The sequence below is a fragment of the Cervus canadensis genome, chromosome 1 (genome assembly GCF_019320065.1).
Source record: "Cervus canadensis isolate Bull #8, Minnesota chromosome 1, ASM1932006v1, whole genome shotgun sequence".
In the NCBI taxonomy this organism is placed as follows: domain Eukaryota; kingdom Metazoa; phylum Chordata; class Mammalia; order Artiodactyla; family Cervidae; genus Cervus; species Cervus canadensis.
Window position 1 is genome coordinate 28,466,064 of NC_057386.1, and position 21,581 is coordinate 28,487,644.

Consider the following 21,581-nt stretch of genomic DNA (forward strand, 5'->3'; position numbering starts at 1 on the left):
TCCCTGGAGGGCAAATTAAAGATGGAAAACGTCAGTGTGTTAGATGAGTATGTTTGATACGTGAACTTTGCTTTCTCTGCCCTTTAGTCATTTGGAAAGTATGCATCCTGTTTTTATCTCAACTAGTTCTTATTTTGAGGCTTGAAAACTACATCCTGGAACATTTATTTCACCAGTTATCTCTATTAAGAATAAAATAACGCCCCCCTGGGAACAATGAGGAAATTGTATTTTCTCCTATCTCTTGGTTTTTGTTTTTGTATGACAGGACATTAGACTCAAATTATTATAATTAGAAAATGATTCTTTTCCAAAAGTTGCTTTTTACACTTCCATTCTGTTTTGTGATCAAATATATTAACATAAAACAATCATCTGAAGACTGAATTTTCCCTGTGCCTCTTTCGAGGGGTGGGGGTCACTGCCATGACTGTCACTTTTCTAAGAGTTCTGTGTTTTTATTTATTCCACCTTTAACCTTAGTGGCTCAGATTATAAAGAAACTGCCTGCAATTCGGGAGACCCGGACTTGATCCCTGGGTCAGGATGATTCCCTGGAGAAGGGAATGGCTACCCACTCCAGTATTCTTGCCTCTAGAATTCCATGGAGACGACTGAGCGATTAACACTTTTCCTTTCACCTTTAACTAAAAGTCTTCGAGTAACTTTGTTCAGGTTCTAAGTATGGGTTGTACATCTAAGAACCTTCAGTGATTCAGATATATATATATACTCAGATTCTTTTCCATTTTAGGTTATTATAAGATATTGAATATAATTCCCTGTGGTATACAGTAGGTCTTCTTTATCTATTTTATATGCAGTAGTATGTATCTGTTAATCCCAAATTCCCAATTCATCCTTCTGTCCTCCCTTTCCCTTTTGGTAACAATATGTTTGTTTTCTATGCCTGTGAGTCTGTTTCTGATTTGTAAATAAGTTACTTTGTATCATTCTATTGATACTTTAATATACTGACTTTTTTAAAGTCTCTATGTAGAAACATCTTAAAAATATGTCACACTATGGTTCATTCCATTGTACAACTTACATAGTGCCCAGAGCCTGGGAAATGATCAATACATGGGTGTTAAACAGAGCTATCATATTAGCTGTGGAAAAATTAAAAAGGAGAAATTGTCCCTCTTCCTATCTTAGAAGAGCTTCCCTGGTGGCTCAGATAGTCAAGAGTCTGCCTGCAACACAGGAAACCAGAGATCGATTCCTGAGTTGGGAAGATTCCCTAGAAAAGCAAATGGCAACTCAGTCCAGTATGCTTGGCTGGAGAATCCCATGAACAGAGCAGCCTGGCAGGCTATAGTCCATGGGGTCACAGAGAGTCAGACACGACTGACTGACTAAGCAGACAGGCAAGTCTTAGAGAGTTCTGCATTTTTAGAAGGAATTGATGATTTGTAGGAGACATTGAATGGGAGGAGCAAAATTTTTTAAAGGCAGAAGATTAAGGTTTATTGAAAGATAAGTATTCATTCCCCTATTTCTTTCTTTCTTTCTTTTTTACTCCAGGTGGGACTAGAACCCATCATTCCCCTATTTCTTATCATACATTCAGAAATGTGTTCATTTCTGAAGTTGAGAATGTAGAGGAAAAAGAGAAAGAGTTTGGGGGGTTTTAAGGTCAGGAAACAGCTCAGTAGATGCGCCACCCTGCCGTCCCATCCACACAGCTCAGAGCAAATTAACATTCCTGGGTCTTTATTTCTTTATCTATAAGTGAGGAAGAACAACACCAGGATGAAAGACTTGGCATTTCTAATGAGATCACGGAAAACTGTAAGAAACGGCACATGAATCTGGGTGCACTCTGCCCTGGCCCTGCGCCTCCGGGGACATCAGCCTCCGGGACCACCTCCACCTGCATGCTCCGGGCTTGTGACTCAGAGCATCGTCTCCTGGGCTCCGCTGGCTCCTTCTCTTCTGCGACAGAGCTGGCACACAAACCATGAAGCTCTTCCTCGCAGACGCTCCAGCACACCCCACTGGGAACTCCCAGTGGCCTCAGCCCTGCTGTCCCGGGGATGCGCTAGATCCACGGCCATCTGCTACAGTGCCCTGTCCCTGGCAGAGTGACCCCAAGACTCAGGCCACACTCTCCCGTGCTCACTCGTCTCACCCAACCTGTGAAAACACAGGCACCTCTGTTCTCCAACAAGCTGTGTCTGAGCAGAGAACCCGACAAGAAGGGAATGTCCTCTCTGGAGATGCAAAATGACTATTCAGACATTGGGATAATATCTCCAGGTGATCATGTGCATTAATATCAGATCAAGTCCAAACTCAGCACAACTGCTTTGTTACTTGACTGCTATCAAAACGGCAGTATTTTATTGTCAATTACTAAAGTACTATCACATTACAAAACATTTGGACTAAAGAGAATAAAAATTACTCCAAATTAAAAAAAAAAAAAAAAGTGGGCAGTTGTGAAATCATGGACTCTCTGGCATGCATCTGTGCTTAGTCACTCAGTCGTGTCCCACTCTTTGTGACCCCGTGGACTGTAGCCTGCCAGGCTCCTCTGTCCATGGGGTTTCCCAGGCAAGAATACTGAAGGGCATTGCCATTCCCTTCTCCAGGGGATCTTCCTGACCTAGGGATCGAACCCAGGTCTTCTGCCTTTCAGGCAGACTGTTTACCATCTGAGCCACCAGGGAAGCCCTGGCAGTGGTCCTTTAAGAGATATTTCCAAAAATAGCTGAAATAAGCAAAGCATCCAGAAAAATGTGGTCCCTTTGCCCTCTGGCCTTCCCGGGAGACCTTCTCAAATGCCTCTCTGTTGCCTCATGCCCCCAGGAGTGGGGTTATTTATTACACCCCACACTCCAATAGAGGTTCAATTAAAAACCAGGATCTGGCAGCAAGCACCTGTTTTCTTGTCAGACACATTGTAAATTGCATAAGAACTATTTTGGTGCAATTTACAACATTGGAAATAAAAACACACTCGTGCGACGATTTGTCTACTGTGGCACTGGGAAGTCTGGAGGCCTGGGCTCCTGGTCAGAAGCTGGAAAGTGGCCAATGAAAGGGACGTGCTTGGGGGTGGAACACATCTAGTGGTGACCACCACCAACTAGGTGCTGTGTAGGAATGAAATGGATTTTATATATATAATTGATTTATTTGGCTGCTCTAGGTCTTAGTTGCAGCACGCAGAATCCTCGATCTTTTAGTTGTGGCATGCAAACCCTTAGTGGCAGTATATGGAATATAGTTCCCTGACCAGAGATCGAACCCGAGCCCCCTGCATTGGGAACGCAGTCTTAGCCACTTGACCAGCAGGGAAGTTCTGAACAGTGTCTTTAAAATATTAAGCACAGCATCTGACAAATTGTATTTTACAATTTTTTAAAATGTTATATTGGAGTATAGTTGATTTTTCTGGATGCTTTGCTTATTTTGGCCACTTTTGGAAATATCTCTTAAAGGACCACTGCCAGGGCTTCCCTGGTGGTTCAGATGGTAAAGGGTCTCTGCCTGCAATGCAGGAGGCCTGGGTTTGATCCCTGAGTTGGGAAGACCCCCTGGAGAAGGAAATGGCAACCCACTCCAGTATTCTTGCCTGGAGAGTCCCATGGACAGAGGAGCCTGGTGGGCTATAGTCAATGGGGTCACAGTCAGACACGACTGAGTGACTGACACATATAACACGTATATAACATAGTTGATTAACACTGTTGTATTAGTTTCAGATGCACAGCAGAGTGATTTTATTATACATACAAAAATCTATCCTTCTTCAAATTCTTTTCCCCTATAGTTTATTACAGAGTGTTGAGCAGAGTTCCCTGTGCTATACAATAGGTCTTTCTTGATTGTCTATTTTATATACAATAGTGTGTATATATTAATCCCAACCTCCTAGTTTATCCCTCCCCCTGAGCTTTCCCCTTTGGCAGCCATAGTTTGATTTTTATGTCTGTGAGTCCGTTTCTGTTTTGTAAATAAGTTCATTTGTATCAGTTTTCAGATTCCCCACATAAGTGATATGATATATTTGTCTCTCTGTCTGAGACAAATACTTCCTTCACCTCATACTTACTTCACTTAGTATGGTAACTTCTAGGTTCATCCATGTTGCTGGCACTTGTTATTGTAATAGAAGCAGAGAGGATTGGAGGAGGCTGACTTTATTTTTTTTTTCCATTTATTTTTATTAGTTGGAGGCTAATTACTTTACAATATTGTAGTGGTTTTTGTCATACATTGACATGAATCAGAGGAGGCTGACTTTAATAATAATAACAGAAGTCATCATGATAGTAGTGAAAGTAGTAATAAATCCTGAACTAGAGTCAGGAAGACATAATCTGTCCAATCCATCTTCCCAGAGTCTAGGAAGGCTTAGTAAAGACACAGAAAGGCAGATTTTTAAAGTAGGTTAGAGTACTCATGGGAGTACTTCCCAGGTGGGGCTAGTAGTAAAGAACCCACCTGCCAGCGCAGGAGACATAAGAGACACAGGTTCAGTCCACAGAGTCACAAAGAGCCGGACACAACTGAGCAATAAACAACAACTATATGTGTACACACACACACACACACACACACATATACAGTCACTCAGTTGTGTCTGATTCTTTGAGGCCCCGTGGAATGCAGCACACCAGGCTTCCCTATCCATCACCAACTCCTGGAGCTTGCTCAAACTCATGTCCATCAATTTGGTGATGCCATCCAACCATCTCATCCTCTGTCATCCCCTTCTCCTCCTGCCCTCAATCTTTCCCAGCATCACGGTCTTTTCTAAAGAGTCAGTTCTTCCCATCAGGTGGCCAAAGTATTGGAGCTTCAGCATCAGTCCTTTCAAGGAATATTCATTGGAATATTAGTCTGGCAGTTAGTCTGCTATTTTCTGCCATCTTCTCCTTTATCACTGGGAAAAGTAAAAGTGAAGTCACTCAGTCGTGTCTGACTCTTTTCGACCCCATGGACTGTAGCCTACCAGATTCCTCCATCCATGGGATTTTCCAGGCAAGGGTACTGGAGTGGGTTGCCATTTCCTTCTCCAGGGGATCTTCCCGCCCCGGGATTGAACCCAGGTCTCCCACACTGCAGGCAGAGGCTTTACCGTCTGAGCCACCAGGGAAGCTGGTGGGAAAGGAGAGGAAATAAAAACATGTCTGCTTCTCCTGCCCTCCTTCATTAGACACAATATTCCTGAAATTCTCGGTTATAGGGATGTTCAGAATTTGTCTCCCATGGGTTCTAAAGGCCAGGACTTTCCACCATCACAGCTAAATGGCATTTGGTAACTTAGAGAAAGGTCCAAAGTTTTAATTCTGGGACCCAAAAGAAAAATTGTAAAATAGACTTCTAAGTCTGTCCACAAGGTAGAGTGTAACTGTGATGCATACAAGATGAGTTGCTCAGACTCACCTGGACTTTTAACAAAAGGACAGAAAGTCAGAGAGAATCTTGGCAAAGCTTTGTTGAGTCAGTGCTAAAAGACAGAAATGAATATATGTATTTTATATATATATGTGTATAATAAACTTAATATATATCTGTATTATACATATATATACATATATATATATATATATATATATATATATATATACACACACCAGAGCTTACTAAAGTCACTTCCCTTGTTTTATATCTCAGAGCTTGCTAATTTATAAACCTTCAGTCACCCACAGCTTGAAAAATTTCACACTTCTGGTGAGGGGAGTAGTCATTCATTTATACATTTGACAAATATATAACAAGCTCAGTCTTCAGGGAGCTCACAACTCAAGCACTTGCCCTCGACTGAACAACTCACTGGAATGTCCACTAATCTTTTCCTCCCCTCCCCAGCCCTGGTCACCTCTTAATTGGGAGCCCCTGTCTCTTTTCAGAGATGGATAAAGACCGGGATGACAATTTAGAGTCAGCAAATAACACTCTAGAGATTAAATTCTTATCAATTACAAAACTCAGCTCCGGCTTCTCCTTTCTTTAACAGCTCAACCTTTCTGCAATTAGCTCAATTCAAATGAGAAAAAAACCTTTCACTGTCCCTGAGGGACCAGGCTGGTTGATTCATTCATGTAACTAGTGTTGTTGCTATTGCTATTACTTTTACTATGATTTTAAAATTTTATTTATTTATGGCTGCACTGCGCCTTCACTGCCACTCCCAGGCTTTCTCTAGTTGCAGCAAGTGAGGGCTGCACTTGATTGTGGTGCATGGGCTTCTCTCGCTGTGGAGCTCAGACTTCTAAAGCACAGCCTCAGAAGTTGTGGCAGACAGGCATAGTTGCTCTGAGGCATGTGGAATCTTCCCAGAGCAGGGATCGATTCTGTGTTCCCCACATTGACAGGCGGGTTCTTGGCCATTGGACCGCCAGGGAATTCTATATTACTGTAAGTATTGTTGATACATATATAGTGCTTTGGAGAAGGAAATGGCAGCCCACTCCAGTATTCTTGCCTGGAAAATTCCAGGGATGGAGGAGTCTGGTGGGCTGCAGTCCCAGGGGGGTTGCAAACAATCAGACAGGACTTAGCAAGTGAGCACACAGTGCTTACTCTGCGTCATGTGGGTATCACATAAACACACACACATTTAATGCGCCTAGTGGCTCAGTCATGTCCCGCTCTTTGTGACTCCACAGACTGTTGCCACCAGGCTCCTCTGTCCATGGGGATTCTCCAGGCAAGAATACTGGGGTGGGTTGCCATGCCCTCCTCCACACACTTAATAGTAGTAGGTTATTATGAATAATAATATTATCATTCCAATTTTACTATTATTGATTAAAATATTATTTATTCTCAACTAATATTAATAAGTGAGGAAACTGAGTCAAAAGAAATGAGGTAACCTACCTCCAATCACCCAGCCTAGTAAGTGGCAGAGCTAGGATTTGAACCCAGGCAGTTGGGTTGCAGAATTCGTGCTCTAAACCACAGCAACACAAAGCAGATAGATTTCAAACACTTTGTTCTGGTCTATGAGAAGATAAAGTGTTTGTTTTGTTGTTGTTGTTGTTCACTAGCTAAGTCGTGTCCAACTCTTTGTGACCCAATGGACTGCAGCACACCAGGTTTCCTGGTCTTTCACCGTCTCCCAGAGTTTGCTCAAATTCATGTCCATCGAATCACTGATGCTATCTAGCCATCTCATCCTCTGCCTCCCCCTTCTCCTTTTGCCCTCAATCTTTCCCAGCATCAGGGCCTTTTCCAAACAGTAGACTTTTCGAATCAGGTGGCCAAAGTATTGGAGCATCAGCTTCAGCATCAGTCCTCCCAATAAATATTCAGATTGACTGGTTTGATCCCCCTGTAGTCCAGGGGACTCTCAAGAGTCTTCTCTAGTACCACATTTCAAAAGCATCAAATCTCCGGCGCTCATCCTTCTTTCTGTTTCAACTCTCACATCCATTGATGACTACTGGAAAAACCACTGCTTTGACTATATGGACCTTTGTTGGCAAAGTGTTTGTGCTGAATTGTAACTCTATGCAATGCTTCCTGCACTGAGAAATTCTTGCTATGAAGCCACATTGGCTGAGCTAGACAGTATGCATAGTCTCCTAGCTGATTTACATTCTGGTCTGGATCTCCTCGGCACACAGTTCTCGACTACCACTTGCAGACAGGTCACTAGCAAGTAGGGCCATTGAACCACTATATTAGGCTGCTGTTCTCACTACCTCTCCTACAAGAACCAGCATCCACATTTCTTCTGTAAGACCAGGATTGTTAGCCAGGGATGTACGGAGAAGTACATCTCTTCATATATATGGGTCAAACACTATCAAACAGCACAAAGAAAATCTTAAATGGATGAAAGGATTCCCAGGTCCCATCTCACCCCTCCAAGCAGCATTTGATATCTCTAAGATATAGATGCCTCTATGGGAACAAATTCTTTCCAGACGGATGTACAGAAAGACTTCTTCCAGAGTGGCAACAGGAGCCCTTTGTAATTTAGCTTAGCTTTGAACCGACTCTTGTAGGATGCAAAATAAGCCAAATTATGGTAACCCTCTCAGTAAGAGATAAGACTTCAAGATTTGCCTTTTCTTTTATATGGATGACCCGAAGCTATAGCCGGAGAAGAGTGCTCAATTACAAAGCACACTTGAAATAGAATCCTGTTTCAATCGGTCAATTAGTATGGAATTTGGACTGGAGAAGTGCAATTTCATGTGCCAAATGTGGAAAGGAACTGCAAACACATGCAACTCTTTGATGCAACTGAAAATTGGGACCTGAAGTTCCCAGGGGCTTGTAAAGGCAGGAATGGCCACAATTTCCCTAGGGGAGCACCAGGAAAAAAAACCAGTAAGTCATCATGAAACCTTGCAAAGGATCCAGCTAATTTTGAAGATTTGATTCCCCACTGAACATATGCTGAGAGAGTACATTTAGTGGCCAGATGCGGGCTCTGGGTTAATCCCCGGCTCTGCTGCTTATAGATTTGTGAGCAACACACTACTTACCTCCTGTGCTTCTGTTTCTTTATCTGCCATGAGGTCTGCCTAATAAAGACTTGATGAGGATTAGCTAAAATACCAAGCAGAGGACCTGGAGCAAAGTAAGCACTCCGTTGGCACTGAGCCTTATTAGAATGCCTAGATCACTCCCATTTTGGCTTCTGCACTTTAAATTTGGGCAAATGTGCACCTTTGGGAAGCCTTCATTTCTTCATCAGTAAAATGTTGGTAAATGAACCTGTCTTCCTCCACCTCCCACTGGGTTGTTGTAAAGATTAAAAGAGACAATACATGTAAGATCCATTATAATGCAATACCTGGTAAATTTAACAGGAGCTTGGTAAGTGGTTAACTGCTGTAGCCATTAAGGTCCAGTCAATTAGAAGGGGAAAAGTAGAAGCAGTGACAGATTTTATTTTCCTGGGCTCCAAAATCACTGAAGATGGTAAAAGCAGCCATGAAATTAAAACACACTTGTTCCTTGAAAGGAAAGCTATGACAAAACTAGGCAGAATATTAAAAAGCAGAGACATCACTTTGCTATCAAAGGTCTATATAGTCAAAGCTACGGTTTTTCCTGTAGTCGTGTATGGATGCGAGAGTTGGAACATAAAGGAGGCTGAGCACCAAAAGAATTGATGCTTTAGAACTGTGGTGCTGGAGAAGACTCTTGAGAGTCCCTTGGACAACAAGGAGATCAAACCAGTCAATCCTAAAGGAAATCAACCCTGGATATTCATTGGAGGACTGATACTAAAGCTGAAGCTCCAACAATTTGGCCACCTGATCAGAGCTGACTCATTGGAAAAGGCCCTGATGCTGGGAAAGAATGAGGGCCGGAGGAGAAGGGGACTACAGAGGCTGAGGGGATTGGATGGCATCACTGACTCAATGGACCTGCGTTTGAGCCAACTCTGGGAGATGGTGAAGGACAGGGAAGCCTGATGTGCTGCAGTCCATGGGGTTGCAAAGAGTCTGACATGACTGAGCATCTGAACAGCACCATCCTTAAAGGCCTGCTGTGAGAACCAAAATTTAAAAATAATCTGTTAAGAGTAACTGGTGTACAGTCCCCAGGTACTTGATAAGGTGCTCAATAAATGTTCTCTTGTTCTGCCAGTTTTTCCACTCTTATGTTTATGCACAGCTCTGCTTACACATACCCAGGAAATACCAAGTAGCTTGGAATCCATGTCAAATGAAGTACAGTATTAAAAAATGAGCAATTCACTGAAGTCTTACAGTAACAGTCAACCAATCAACCAACCAGTTGATGGGTTTGGGAAGCCCACCCACACACCTCCCCCAGCAGGTGAGAACCTCTCCTGGTTTTCTCAGACACGAGGCATCGTTTTCATGGACTGCTAAATCAAAGGCAAGGTGAAAATCACTGTCATTAAATGGGGGAAGAAAAAAAAATTGGACTGAGATTCGTACAGAAGAAAACAGTATTAAAATATCCCCTGAAATGTTCCCATGTCATTAATAAGAGGAAGAAACCCCCTTCCTATCTTTATTACCAAAACTAACTCCCTTTAAATCTGTTCCTTTGTTCATTTCTGACTTTTAGCAGTTCACATCTCATCTCCCCAATGAAATCTAATTTCCATAAATGCTTTACGAAATTTAAAGAGGACAGATTGCTGAATCTTCCTAATATGATTAATAACTGCTAAGAGGGTATAACACAAAATTAATGGGAACATTTAATAATTCTCCTATTGGAATTTTCTTTGCCTTGAGTTCCTGGCTGGGAGAAAGTTAGTGTGTACTTTCTGTAGATGGTACTGTTTAATGGAAACTTTGCAGAAATTAGAATTAGACCTTTGTTGAATGGGGATCTTTAATTTAATTTGTTTTTACTGCCAGAACACGGGGAGTGACTCATGGCGTATTGCACCAGCAGGCAGCCCTTTTAGAATTCAGTTTTGTTGTGATCACCAGGGTAATGACTTCTCTAAGGCCTAGTGTTGGGAGAACAGCGTGGTTTAGTTATTCCAGGAATCGTAAATGTCATTAATAAAGTCCTAGAGGAGCAATTGCATCGCAGAGCAGCCTTATAAACACGGGACTCCAGTCACTCTTCGCATACTTGCAAGGGGCGGGGGATGCCTGTACTCTGCTGGGGGAGGGAGGGGAGAGAAGGGGAGATGGGGCCCTGAAGTTTACTTGGATTTTTTCCCCTTAAATTCTGCCTCCAGTTTAAAACACAAAATAACAACCCTTTGTTGCTAAATCTTTTTTTTTTCAGTATATTTATTTTATTAATGGTCTTTATCATGGCTTATTCTTTTTAAAATTTATTTGCTATTGGAGGATAATTGCTTTAAATGTTGTTTCTGCCATACAACAAAGTGAATCAGCCATAAGTATACATATGTCCAGTCCCTCTTGAGCCTCCCGCCAACCCCTCACCCCATCCCTCCCCTCTAGATTGTCACAGGGGACCGGGCTGAACTTTCTGTGTTATGCAGCAAATTCTCACAGCTATCTATTTTGCATATGGTTTTATATAAGTTTCAGTGCTACTATTTCATTTTGTCCCACCCTCTCCTTATCGACAGATGAATGGATACAGGGTTATGGTATGTATATACAATAGAGTATTACTTAGCCATAAAAAGAAAAGCATTTGAATCAGTTCTAGTGAGGTGGATGAGCCTAGAGCCCATTAGACAGAGTGAAGTAAGTCAGAAAGAGAAAAACAAATATCGTATATTAATGCATATGTATGGAATCTAGAAGAATGGGACTGATGAAGCTGCTTGCAGGGCAGAAATAGAGATGCGGATGTAGAGAACATTCTTGTTGCTAATTCTCAGTTTGCTGTCCGCATTCTGATTCTGCTGTTCCCACTACTGCCAGGCAGAGCACGTCTACCCAGAGAGACCATGTCTATCCACAGAGAGCCCAGGAAGGTAGGGTTTGAAAGGCAAATGCTTCTCTGAGGTGCACATACACATCCAAGGAATCAAAAAACAGGGACTGGAACAGATTATGCTTGTATGCCAGTGTTCATATCAGTATTTACAATAGAAAAAAGGTAGAAGCACCACAAGTATCCGTCAGGGGATGAATGGATCAACAAAATGGGGTGTTTTCATGCTGTGGAATATTACTCAGCTGTAAAAATGGATGAAGCTCTGACACCTGCTCCAACATGGATGAATCTTGAGGACATTATGCCATGTGAAATAAACCAGACACAGGGGGACAAATAATACATGAGTCCACTCACATGAGGTCCCCAGAATGGTCAAGTTCATCAGACAATGAGTAGAATGGAGGTTACCAGGCCCTGGGATGGAGACAGAATGAAGATTTAGCCCTTAATGGTCAGTTTCTGTTGGAGGAATGAAAACATTTGGAAATGGATAATTTTTTCATAATGTGGTGACAGTTGCACGACGTTGTGAATAAAATTAATACCACTGAATTAGACTCCTAAAAATGGTTAAAATGGTCAATGTTATGTTATGTATTATGTATTTTATGACCATAAAAATACCCCCTAAAGTAAGGGAAAATGCACTGCAGGAATCTTTCTTCTGCTTTTTCCTCCCTCCTTCCTAAACTACCCTGTTTCTCTTCTCCTCTCCAATGGAACGCTAACCTTCCCATGTCATCCTTAAATATGGGAATGGGAGAAGTGCCTGCCCATAGCAGATGCTCAATTAAATGGTCTTCCCTCCCATCCATGACTGTGTATAAGTGAGACTAAGATGTCACAAGTTTGCTATCTGTTTCTCTTTCTGTCTTGTTGATTTTATTTTTTCTTTCAAATAAAAATGTTTAAAATTACTTTTACTGATAGAGAGTCTGGTTCTTTCAGAACCTGTTCTTGTCCTACACTGAGATATGCTCGCAGCTCAGTCAGTGTTGGGAGCAGGCTTTTAAAATAGCTTATTAAGAGGATGATTTATTTAGAATTCAGCCCATAAGAGACAGCAGCAAAGAGCCAAGAGAAAAGCAACTCATATCATCCCCGATTCTAGAGGCAGACCAGTTGTCTGATTGACAGTTTTTACCGCAGGGACCCCAAGACTGCCTTGTACACACACCTGTCACAGAGACAAAAGTTTCAGCAGCTCTTAAGCTTGAGGAGTTAATGTAAACACTAGCAACAAAAACTAGGGTTTTTCCCTCACTTTTGTAAAAAGGAGTATTAAATAAACTCTTACACCTGAGAAAGTGAAATCCCAGAAACAAAATATTTTGATTTGCAGATTGAGAGCAGTGAAAAAGCTTTTACCTAGATTCAACTTTTTAATAAAATATGTGCATACAATCAGGATTAGAAAGGCACCAATTTGTACGTAGATTACTTTTTATTGTTAGACTTTTTTTTTTTTTGATGTGAGCCATTTTTAAAGCTTTTATTGAGTTTGTTACAATATTGCTTCTGTTTCATGTTTTGGTTTTTTGGCTAGGTCATGTAGGATCTTAATTCCCTGACCAGGGATCAAACCTGCACCCCCTGCACTTAAAGGTGAAGTCTTAACCACTGAACCACCAGGGAAGACCCACATATGTGCTTTATTGATAGTTAACTCTCAATTTTCTTACAAGGAGGAAATAATCCTAAAATACAGATTTGATATTAGTTATTTTTACCCACCTCTCCCCGCTACCCCCTAAAACTCGTAATTTGGCTGGAGAGATAGACCCAAGAGGGTTTTTCTTTCTTTCTTTTCCCAATTTGGTGTGGCTATTTTCTTCCACAATCAAAAAGCATTCCTATGATGTATAACATGTTATTGAATGTTGCTAAGATGAGTTGTTTTTAATAAAAGGCTCTATTTCCAATTGTAGGGTCCCACACAATGAAAAAGCCCACTCTGACCTGTTTCTCTGATCATCCTGAGATGCTTATTATTGATATCTAACCTCCACAGGGGGCTCAGTGGTAAAGAATCCACCTGCAGTTTGGAAGACCTGGGTTCGATCCCTGGGCTGGGGAGATCCCCTGGAGGAGGGCATGGCAACCCACTCCAGTATTCTTGCCTGGAGAAACCCCATGGATGGAGGAGCTTGGCTGGCTACAGTCCATGGGGTTGCAAAGAGTCAGACACTGAGCACGCACACACTACCACCCCTAACCCCTGACAAACGGCATAGTTTTGTATCACTCCTGGTAATAGCTTGTGCCTACATTTTAAAGAAATGAACCAAGAGTTTCTTGGGCAATGAGCTTAGGAGCATACACCCATAAAATAAGGACAAGAAACACATACATCACTGTTTTTACAGGGCTGACTGAAGACCTCTAGAGAGCCTCGACTCTTTGAAAGACTATGCTGCCACCTCATCTCTTTGTGATTCAAAATACAATAAAAAACAATAATAAACTGCACTGACTGCTATTATTATTGAGGCAGATTGTTTGCATTGCCTGGGCTTTCTTAGGATTAAATGGCACACTTTGGAAGCCCAAGTCTTGGCTTTGGCCACCCAGGTGCTAAACCAAGGCCCCTCCACCACTGCATGGACCCGGGGCTGTGGTTTCTACCACCAAGAAGCCTCCCTTGAATGGAGCAATTGATCCAGTATTTCAATCATCCCACGTGACTAATTGGATCGACCATTTTAATGGAATTGTCTCATCCATCCAAACAGTCAGTCAATTAAATCTAACCATCAGTTTAACTGATCTCCCCACCTTCCCCACCCCTTCCCCATGGAACAGACCCAATATCTGAACACAGGGAATTCACAGGTTGTTTTCACGTCATGTACACATGGCCTTAATGACGGAACTGGACCCATGCCACCGCTGAGTTCATCGACTATACAACAATCACTTTCTGATACGTGGCCCCTCCCTGCTACCTTCTTTCAAACAAAATAACATCAGCTCAGTATCCATTGGTCCTGCAGTCAAAGAGCTCTTGGCTTGAGCCTCCCAGGTTCTGAAATGTCTTCGTACAAATTTTGCCAAGATATACTTTAGAGGGTAGACACCTACCTACTCCATGAATTATAGCTCCTACAAGTACTTACATGCGTATCTGAGTTTGGCAATGTGATGACACCTTCCAGAAAATTCATAGTGCTCTCAAGTAAAAATATGCCAGCTTGTTTTTCCCATAAATGTATTTGCCCGAGTCCTTATTTTTTATTCCCAAACTGTGGTCACCTAGGTAGAGACAACGTCCAAGTCTTTGGTGCTTTAATTGTCTCCTCCTGGGCACATATGAGGTCCCAAATGCCCATTAAAGGTGATTATAGAGCTGTCATGAAGAGTTGGAGTGTATAAATTGATACAACTTCTACAGTGGGCAGTAGAGCAAAATCTTTCAGAATCACAAACACACACACCCTTTGTTCAGGAAGTTCACTTCTCAGAATTTGTCCTACAGATACACACACTCTCCAATTTATGGCATCACCTAAATATGTGATTAGTCACTGTAGCTTTGTTCAACCAGCAGAAGATTGGAAATTACCTAAATGTCTGGTAAAATATGTTACTGTAAATGTGTACAATATTCAGTCATAGCAAACATGGAAACTTTTTATGCATAGATATGGAACTGTCTCCCAGATATAACATGAATTTTTCAAAAGTCAAAGAGAGGGACTTTCCTGACGTTCCAGTGAATAAGATTCCATGCTTTCAATGCAAGAGGGCACAGGCTCGATCCCTGGTCAGGGAACTAGATCCCACACGGTTTCAAAAAGTAAAGTAAAGTGAAGTTGCTCAGTCGTGTCCGACTCTTTGCAACCCCACGGACTGTAGCTTACCGGGCTCCTCCATCCATGGGATTTTCCAGGCAAGAGTACTGGAGTGGGTTGCCATTTCCTTCTCCAGAGGATCTTCCTGACCCAGCAAGGTGCTGCCAAAAAAAAAAAATTTTTATTTCTGCACACACTTTCCCTCTTTCCTTGTTTTTAGGGTCGGTCTATACACACTGTCAGATCATATAACCATGGAAAGTGCTGTCCTGCACCCTTTTTAACTCCCCTTTAATCTTAGTTCCACAGTAACTTGATGTTGAAAGCTCTGCACTAGCCCTGATGCCACTGCCTCTGACTGTTTCAGTTCTCCGTGCTCATCTTCTAGAACATTCTTCAGTAAGGGATTGTATTAAAGATGCTCTGTCTTTCCTTCCAGCATAAAACCTTGTGGTCAAAAGCTGATGATACCTGAATTCCTTTCCTGAGTCCCTGGCTGCTTTTACCTCTCATCCAAAAGCTTTATTTTTTTAATCCAAAGCCTTTGCTAGAATATGTGTCTGTGTTGGTCCTTCTGGGTTGATATTCTCAAAGACATGGTGAATTTCAATGTGTAGTTTCTAATCTTGTCGTATTTCAGGAATGTTCTCTTGCTTTATTGTTCCTGCTGCTGCTGCTAAGTCACATCAGTTGTGTCCGACTCTGTGCTACCCCATAGATGGCAGCTCACCAGGCTCCTCCGTCCCTGGAATTCTCCCCGCAAGAACCCTGGAGTGGGTTGCCATTTCCTTCTCCAATGCATGAAAGTGAAGTTGCTCAGTCGTGTCCGACTCTTAGCGATCCCAGGGACTGGTTCTGAGCAAATCACATTGCTTGTTTCTTTGGAGACTCACGTTATCCTGAGGTCAGACGTCATGGCTGCACACTTCGGGTTTCACATCTCCAAACACAGCCCCTTCTCTCTCTCTCCCTCTCTCTCTCTCTTTTTCTCTTTCTCTGTCTCTTCCAGACTCTTACTAACTACAACCCTCACTTTCCATTTTCCTCCCTCCCTGCTCTCTCTTTACTTGATGGCTTTTTTTTTTCTTTTCCCTAAAAAGACTGTAAACTCCTTAACAACTAAGCCATCATCTTTTCCATCTTTTCTGTAGCCCCAAAACTGTCCTCAGTCACACTCCTATGAGCTCCCTGCAGATAGCCATCAAACATTCAAATCAAGTAACTTCTTGCCCGCAAGTCCCTTTGACTAGCTCTTGGTGGACAGTAATCATCTACTTCTTTCAGTGAAGGAGGGGTTGTGATAGAGATCTAAAAGCAGAAAATGCCTTCAAATTTTCAATAGGTGTTTGGGAGTCATATGATCAACTGCCTCCTCCTTGTGGGTCTTGCCTAATCTGCTGTCAGAATCCTGGTTGAAAAGCATAGGCTTCTCCTGCTGGGTTTGATGGTTTGGTTGAAAAAGTAGTGCATAGCTTCATATACCATTATTAACAAGGAAGAAAGGCCATTAAAATTTTTCCTTACACTCTCTGGGTTTGTGGTCATTTGGGCATAATACACTTTTCGCCTCTCTTACACACTTACTTTGCTTAATAACATTGTTCTCAGAAAGGATTCTATTTCTCATAGTGTGAGTCATTTTTGTGTACTATATTGAAAACGGTCCCTTATTTTGTCTTTGACTAATATTGTGTTAGTGTACCGCAGATAATTAAAATAATATTCAAAGTCTTGTTTCTCATCTATTAGATTTAAACAATTTTTTTATCTTTTCTCATTTCTAATTAAATTAATTATTTTTATCATCCTTTTCCAAAATCATTTATAAGCAAAACAGTTTTCAAATGTTTTTGCTGGCAGGGCCCCATTCAAAATATTTTGAGAAACCATTTATTAAAAAAACCTTTTATTGTACGTTTACATAATCACAAAAATATCACTTCCGTCTCTTCATACTTTATGAACATTTGTAAATAAAATGGTGATGTCACTCAAAAAGTTGTCTCTTCAATAAGTGAATCTAATAAATACTCAGCAGTCTAAAGACACTTGATATTCCCTTGCACTGTAAGAAGATCAAACCTGTCAATCCTAAAGGAAACCAATCCTGAATATTCATTGGAAGGACTCATGCTGAAGCTGAAGCTCCAATACTTTGGCCACCTGATGCAAACAGCTGACTCATTGGAAAAGACCCTGATGCTAGGAAAGATTGAGGGCAAAAGGAGAAGGGGGCAGCAGAGGATGAGATGGTTAGATGGCATCACCGACTCAAGGGACATGAATTTGAACAAACTCCTAGGAGATAGTGGAGGATGGAGGAGCCTGGCATGCTGCAGTCCATGGAGGTCACAAAGTGTTTAACACAACTCAGATACTGAAAAACAACCACCACCGTTTTTTTAGATTCCACATATGTGATATCATACAATATTTGTCCTTACATGTCTGGCTGACTCCCTTCAGTTTGCCAATCTCTAGGTCCATCCATGCTGCTGTAGACTTTGCTGAGAGCTTACATTAGCTTGAAGGAAGAACCCGAACACCACTCACAGGGCTTTGGTGTGAGAATGCTTGTACTACACCTGGACTTCCACAAAGATAAGCCCAACTCTGCAACATTCCACTGTATACTGCATCAGAAAAAGAACTGTAGGCCCAGACTAGTCTTCAGAATGAGCCGTCCTTCCGGTTTAGAGGAGGAATAAAGACAACTAGTTCCCAGTGATTCTGAAATCTTCCTGGTCCAGGATGGATGTGAAATCTTCCTTGTTTCAGAAATGGCAAGAGAATATGTGCCTGAAAGGCTAGTTTCGTTGCTTAAATCAATAGGCATTTGGGGTTTCCCCGGTGGCTCAGTGGTAAAGAATCTGCCTGCCTGTGTGGGAGATGCAGGTTCAGTCCCTGGTCTGAGAGGATCCCAATTCCATGGAGCAACTAAGTCACAACTCTTAAGCCCACAATGACTGAGCCTGCACGCCAGAGCCCAGGAGCCACAACTACTGAAGCTCACGTGCCCTAGAGCTAGTGCTCCACAGCAAGAGAAGCCACCACAATGAGAAGCCCGTGCATCACAACTAGAGAGTAGCCCCTGCTCGCTGCAGCTAGAAAAAAAGCCATGTGCCGCAATGAAGACCCAGCACAGCCAAAAATAAATACATAAATAAATGAACTTCAAAAGAAATCAATAGACATTCAAGAAAGCCTCGTCAACAGTAAATGCTGGACCATTTCTTCTAAAAGTGCATTTAGATAAATGATCATTCTCAAAAGCAAGAACTCTGTTTATATTTCCCCTCTCCTGAGCAAATTTACTCAGGAACATGGAAATCCTGATGCTATCCACATGCAAACACTCTCAAATCCAACCATCCCGATGCTATCAGACAGAGGCTCGTAAAAAGAGTTTATCAAAGTCAGGGGGTCAATTAAGGTAAGTGAAAGAAGCCCGGGGCCAAAAAGACAAATATTGATGATTCCACTTGTATGAGGGACCTGGAGGAGTCAGATTCATAGACACAGAAGGTAGGATGGGTGAGGGCTAGGGGCTGGCGGAGGGGAGAGACAAATTATTGTTTAACGGTAGAGATTCAGTTGAAGAAGATGGAAAGTTCTGGAGATGGATGGTGAAGGTTGTATAACAGTGTTGACGCCCTTAATATCACTGAATTATATACTTTAAAATGGTTAAAATGATCCATTCTATGTTATATATATTTTACCACAAAAACTCGAATTGTGGTGCGAAGACTCTTGAGAGTCCCTTGGATTGCAAGATCAAACCAGTCAATCCTAAAGGAAATCAACCCTAAATATTCATTGGAAGGACTGATGCTGAAGCTGACGCTCCAATGCTTCGGCCACCTGATGCGGAGAGCTGACTCATTGGAAAAGACCCTGATGCTGGGAAAGATTGAGGGCAGGAGGAGAAGGGGACAACAGAGGATGAGATGGTTAGATATCATCACTGATTCAATGGACATGAATTTCAGCAAACTCTGGGAGATAAGGAAGGACAGAGGAGCCTGGCATGCTGTAGTCCATGGAGTTGTAAAGAGTTGGACACAACAGCAATGGAACAACAAGGAACTTTAAAAAAAAAACAGTGAACCACAATGAACTCGCAAAGAGTTGGACATGACTGAGCAGCTGAACAACAACAGCGCAATAAATTCCATTCTATCTCTGCAAACGCTGAATGTAATTCAATATTCAAGCCGGAAAATGTAGAGGAAGGTGGTTTGGGCTTAATTTTCTTCCAAGTGGTTGAACTCAGTTCCTCTGATCCAGCACCTTACCCCTTAACCAGACCCCAGATATCATGGTGAGTGGAGGCGCAGGGCTGTGGCCTGTGTGTGTGAGTGGGTGTGTGAAGGGACTGGGTGAGTTTGCACAAGTGAGCAGAGCAGAGATAAACACAGGGCCAAGGAGACTACACTGCAGGTCAGAGGTCATAGAACAGCACTGGGCAACAGATTTCTCCTCCAGTAGAGACAACTTTTTGGAAGACAATTAGACAAAATGCATTTTTATTTTTAAAACTTGAAGATCTCATATCTACCAACTCCACTTAGAAGAATTTATAGTCAGGAAGAAAAGGTAAGTATATACCCAACACTTCAGGCATAAGAATGGTTTGTTGTTCAGTCACTAAGACGTGTCTGACTCTTTGCGACCCCATGGACTGCAGCATGCCAGGGTCCTCTGTCCTCCACTATTTCCCAGAATTTGCTCAAACTCATTTCCATTGAGTCAGTGATGCTCTCTATCTCATCCTCTGCCACCCACTTCTCCTCTTGCCCTCAATTTTTCTCAGCATCAGGGTCTTTACTAATGAGTCAACTCTTTGCATTAGGTGGCCAAAGCCTTGGAGCGTCAGCTTCAGCATCAGTCCCTCCAATGTATATTTAGGGTTGATTTCCTTTAGGAAAGGGAAAAGTGAAAGTGAAAGTTGCTCAGTTGTGTCAGTCTTTGTGACCCCATGGACGATACGGTCCATGGAATTCTCCAGGCCAGAATACTGGAGTGGGTAGCTGTTTCCTTTTCCAGGGGATCTTCCCAACCCAGGGATTAAACTCAGGTCTCCCGCACTGCAGGCAGATTCTTTACCAACTGAGCCACCGGGAAAGTCAATCCTTTGACTGGTTTGACCTCCTGGTCTTTAATAATTTTCAAGAGTGTTTTTGAACCCCAAAGAATCACATAGCAAATGCTCAACAAATACTTGTTGGTGACCCTCCCCTCTCCACTCCTTGTTGAGATCTGAGTAAAAAGCCAAGACTCCTAGGTCTCCATGCTGATGAACACAGTACGTCTGGTGGGACACCTGCAGGGTGGTTCTCACAGCCTAGTCCCCACCCAAGGCACTGGTCAGAAGCCTGCGGTGTCCCATTGCCCATTAAAAACACAGTTCCTCCGCTCATAACAACCATTTGCCAAAAGTGTTGTCAAACGATTAACTGCACATTAATTGAGCTTCTGAAAAGAATGTGCCCTGGGGTGCGTTTAAAAGAAACCTTAAACACTAAGGTAACAGATGATTCTGTAAAACACAAACCAACACTGTCAGAAGGCTGCTAGCTCACAGATTAACAAACTCACCGAGCAGATGCGTGTGGTCCCATGGCTATACACTGAGTCCTCTCTCAGATTGCTTTATCCAGGGTTTTGCTGCCTTAGTTGTTGTAATGCTTATTGCACTGTCTTATAATCCCAGATTTGTACAAAGGGCTGATTGATACTAAAAAAAAAATACTCTCATTACTTGAGACACATTCCTGAGGTTTAAAACAAAAACTATCCAGATAGACAGGCTGGAGTCAGGGCTGCCTGAGGAAGGGCATTCTTGCTTCTTTGGATCAATGAAATTGATGGAATGATGGTTAAGTGAGTAAGAGATGAGGCCATTCCTGGCTGGTTCTCATCTGCCTCTGGGAGTGGAATGCTGAGTTTTCTCTGTGGCTAAGCACACCCACTTGGGTTTTGTAGCTTTCACCCTGGGAGCTCCTCCATGTCCCGCAGCATCCACCATGGCCATGAGCACTGCCTGGAACGACTCCCACCGCCCTCACCCTGACTAGCCCCTGCCATCGGCCTCTGCCTGGCCCTTGGGAGCCCCCTCAGCCAGAGTGAAGGTTAGGCAGGGATATAATGGCTCCGGGGAACTCCTCAACCCTTGGCTGGGAAGAGTTATGGGATAGCTCTGTTCTCCTTCCTCTTGGGTGGGGCAACTCTGGAGTTTGCTCTGTAGTGTCTCCTGGGGATTCCCCAGAGGTACCGAACTCAGATACTCACTGTGGGAATTGCTCAGTAATGAATGCATTTTTAAAATTTATTTTTAATTGGAGGATAATTGCTTTAACAATGTAGTGGTGGTGTCTGCTGTACATCAGTGTGAATCAGTCATATTATCTATCTATCTATACATCCCCTCTCTCCGGATCTTCCTCCCTC

General features: G+C 42.5%; 1 long non-coding RNA gene across 1 annotated transcript; it reads right to left on the reverse strand.

Annotated features, from left to right (window-relative positions):
• Positions 1 to 4,764: 4,764 nt before the first annotated feature.
• LOC122444916 lies at positions 4,765 to 20,792 on the reverse strand. Its single transcript, XR_006270385.1, has 3 exons — positions 20,730 to 20,792; positions 5,401 to 5,464; positions 4,765 to 4,897 (listed from the first exon to the last, which is right to left on the reverse strand). It is a non-coding gene; the product is annotated as an uncharacterized LOC122444916 (long non-coding RNA).
• Positions 20,793 to 21,581: the final 789 nt, after the last annotated feature.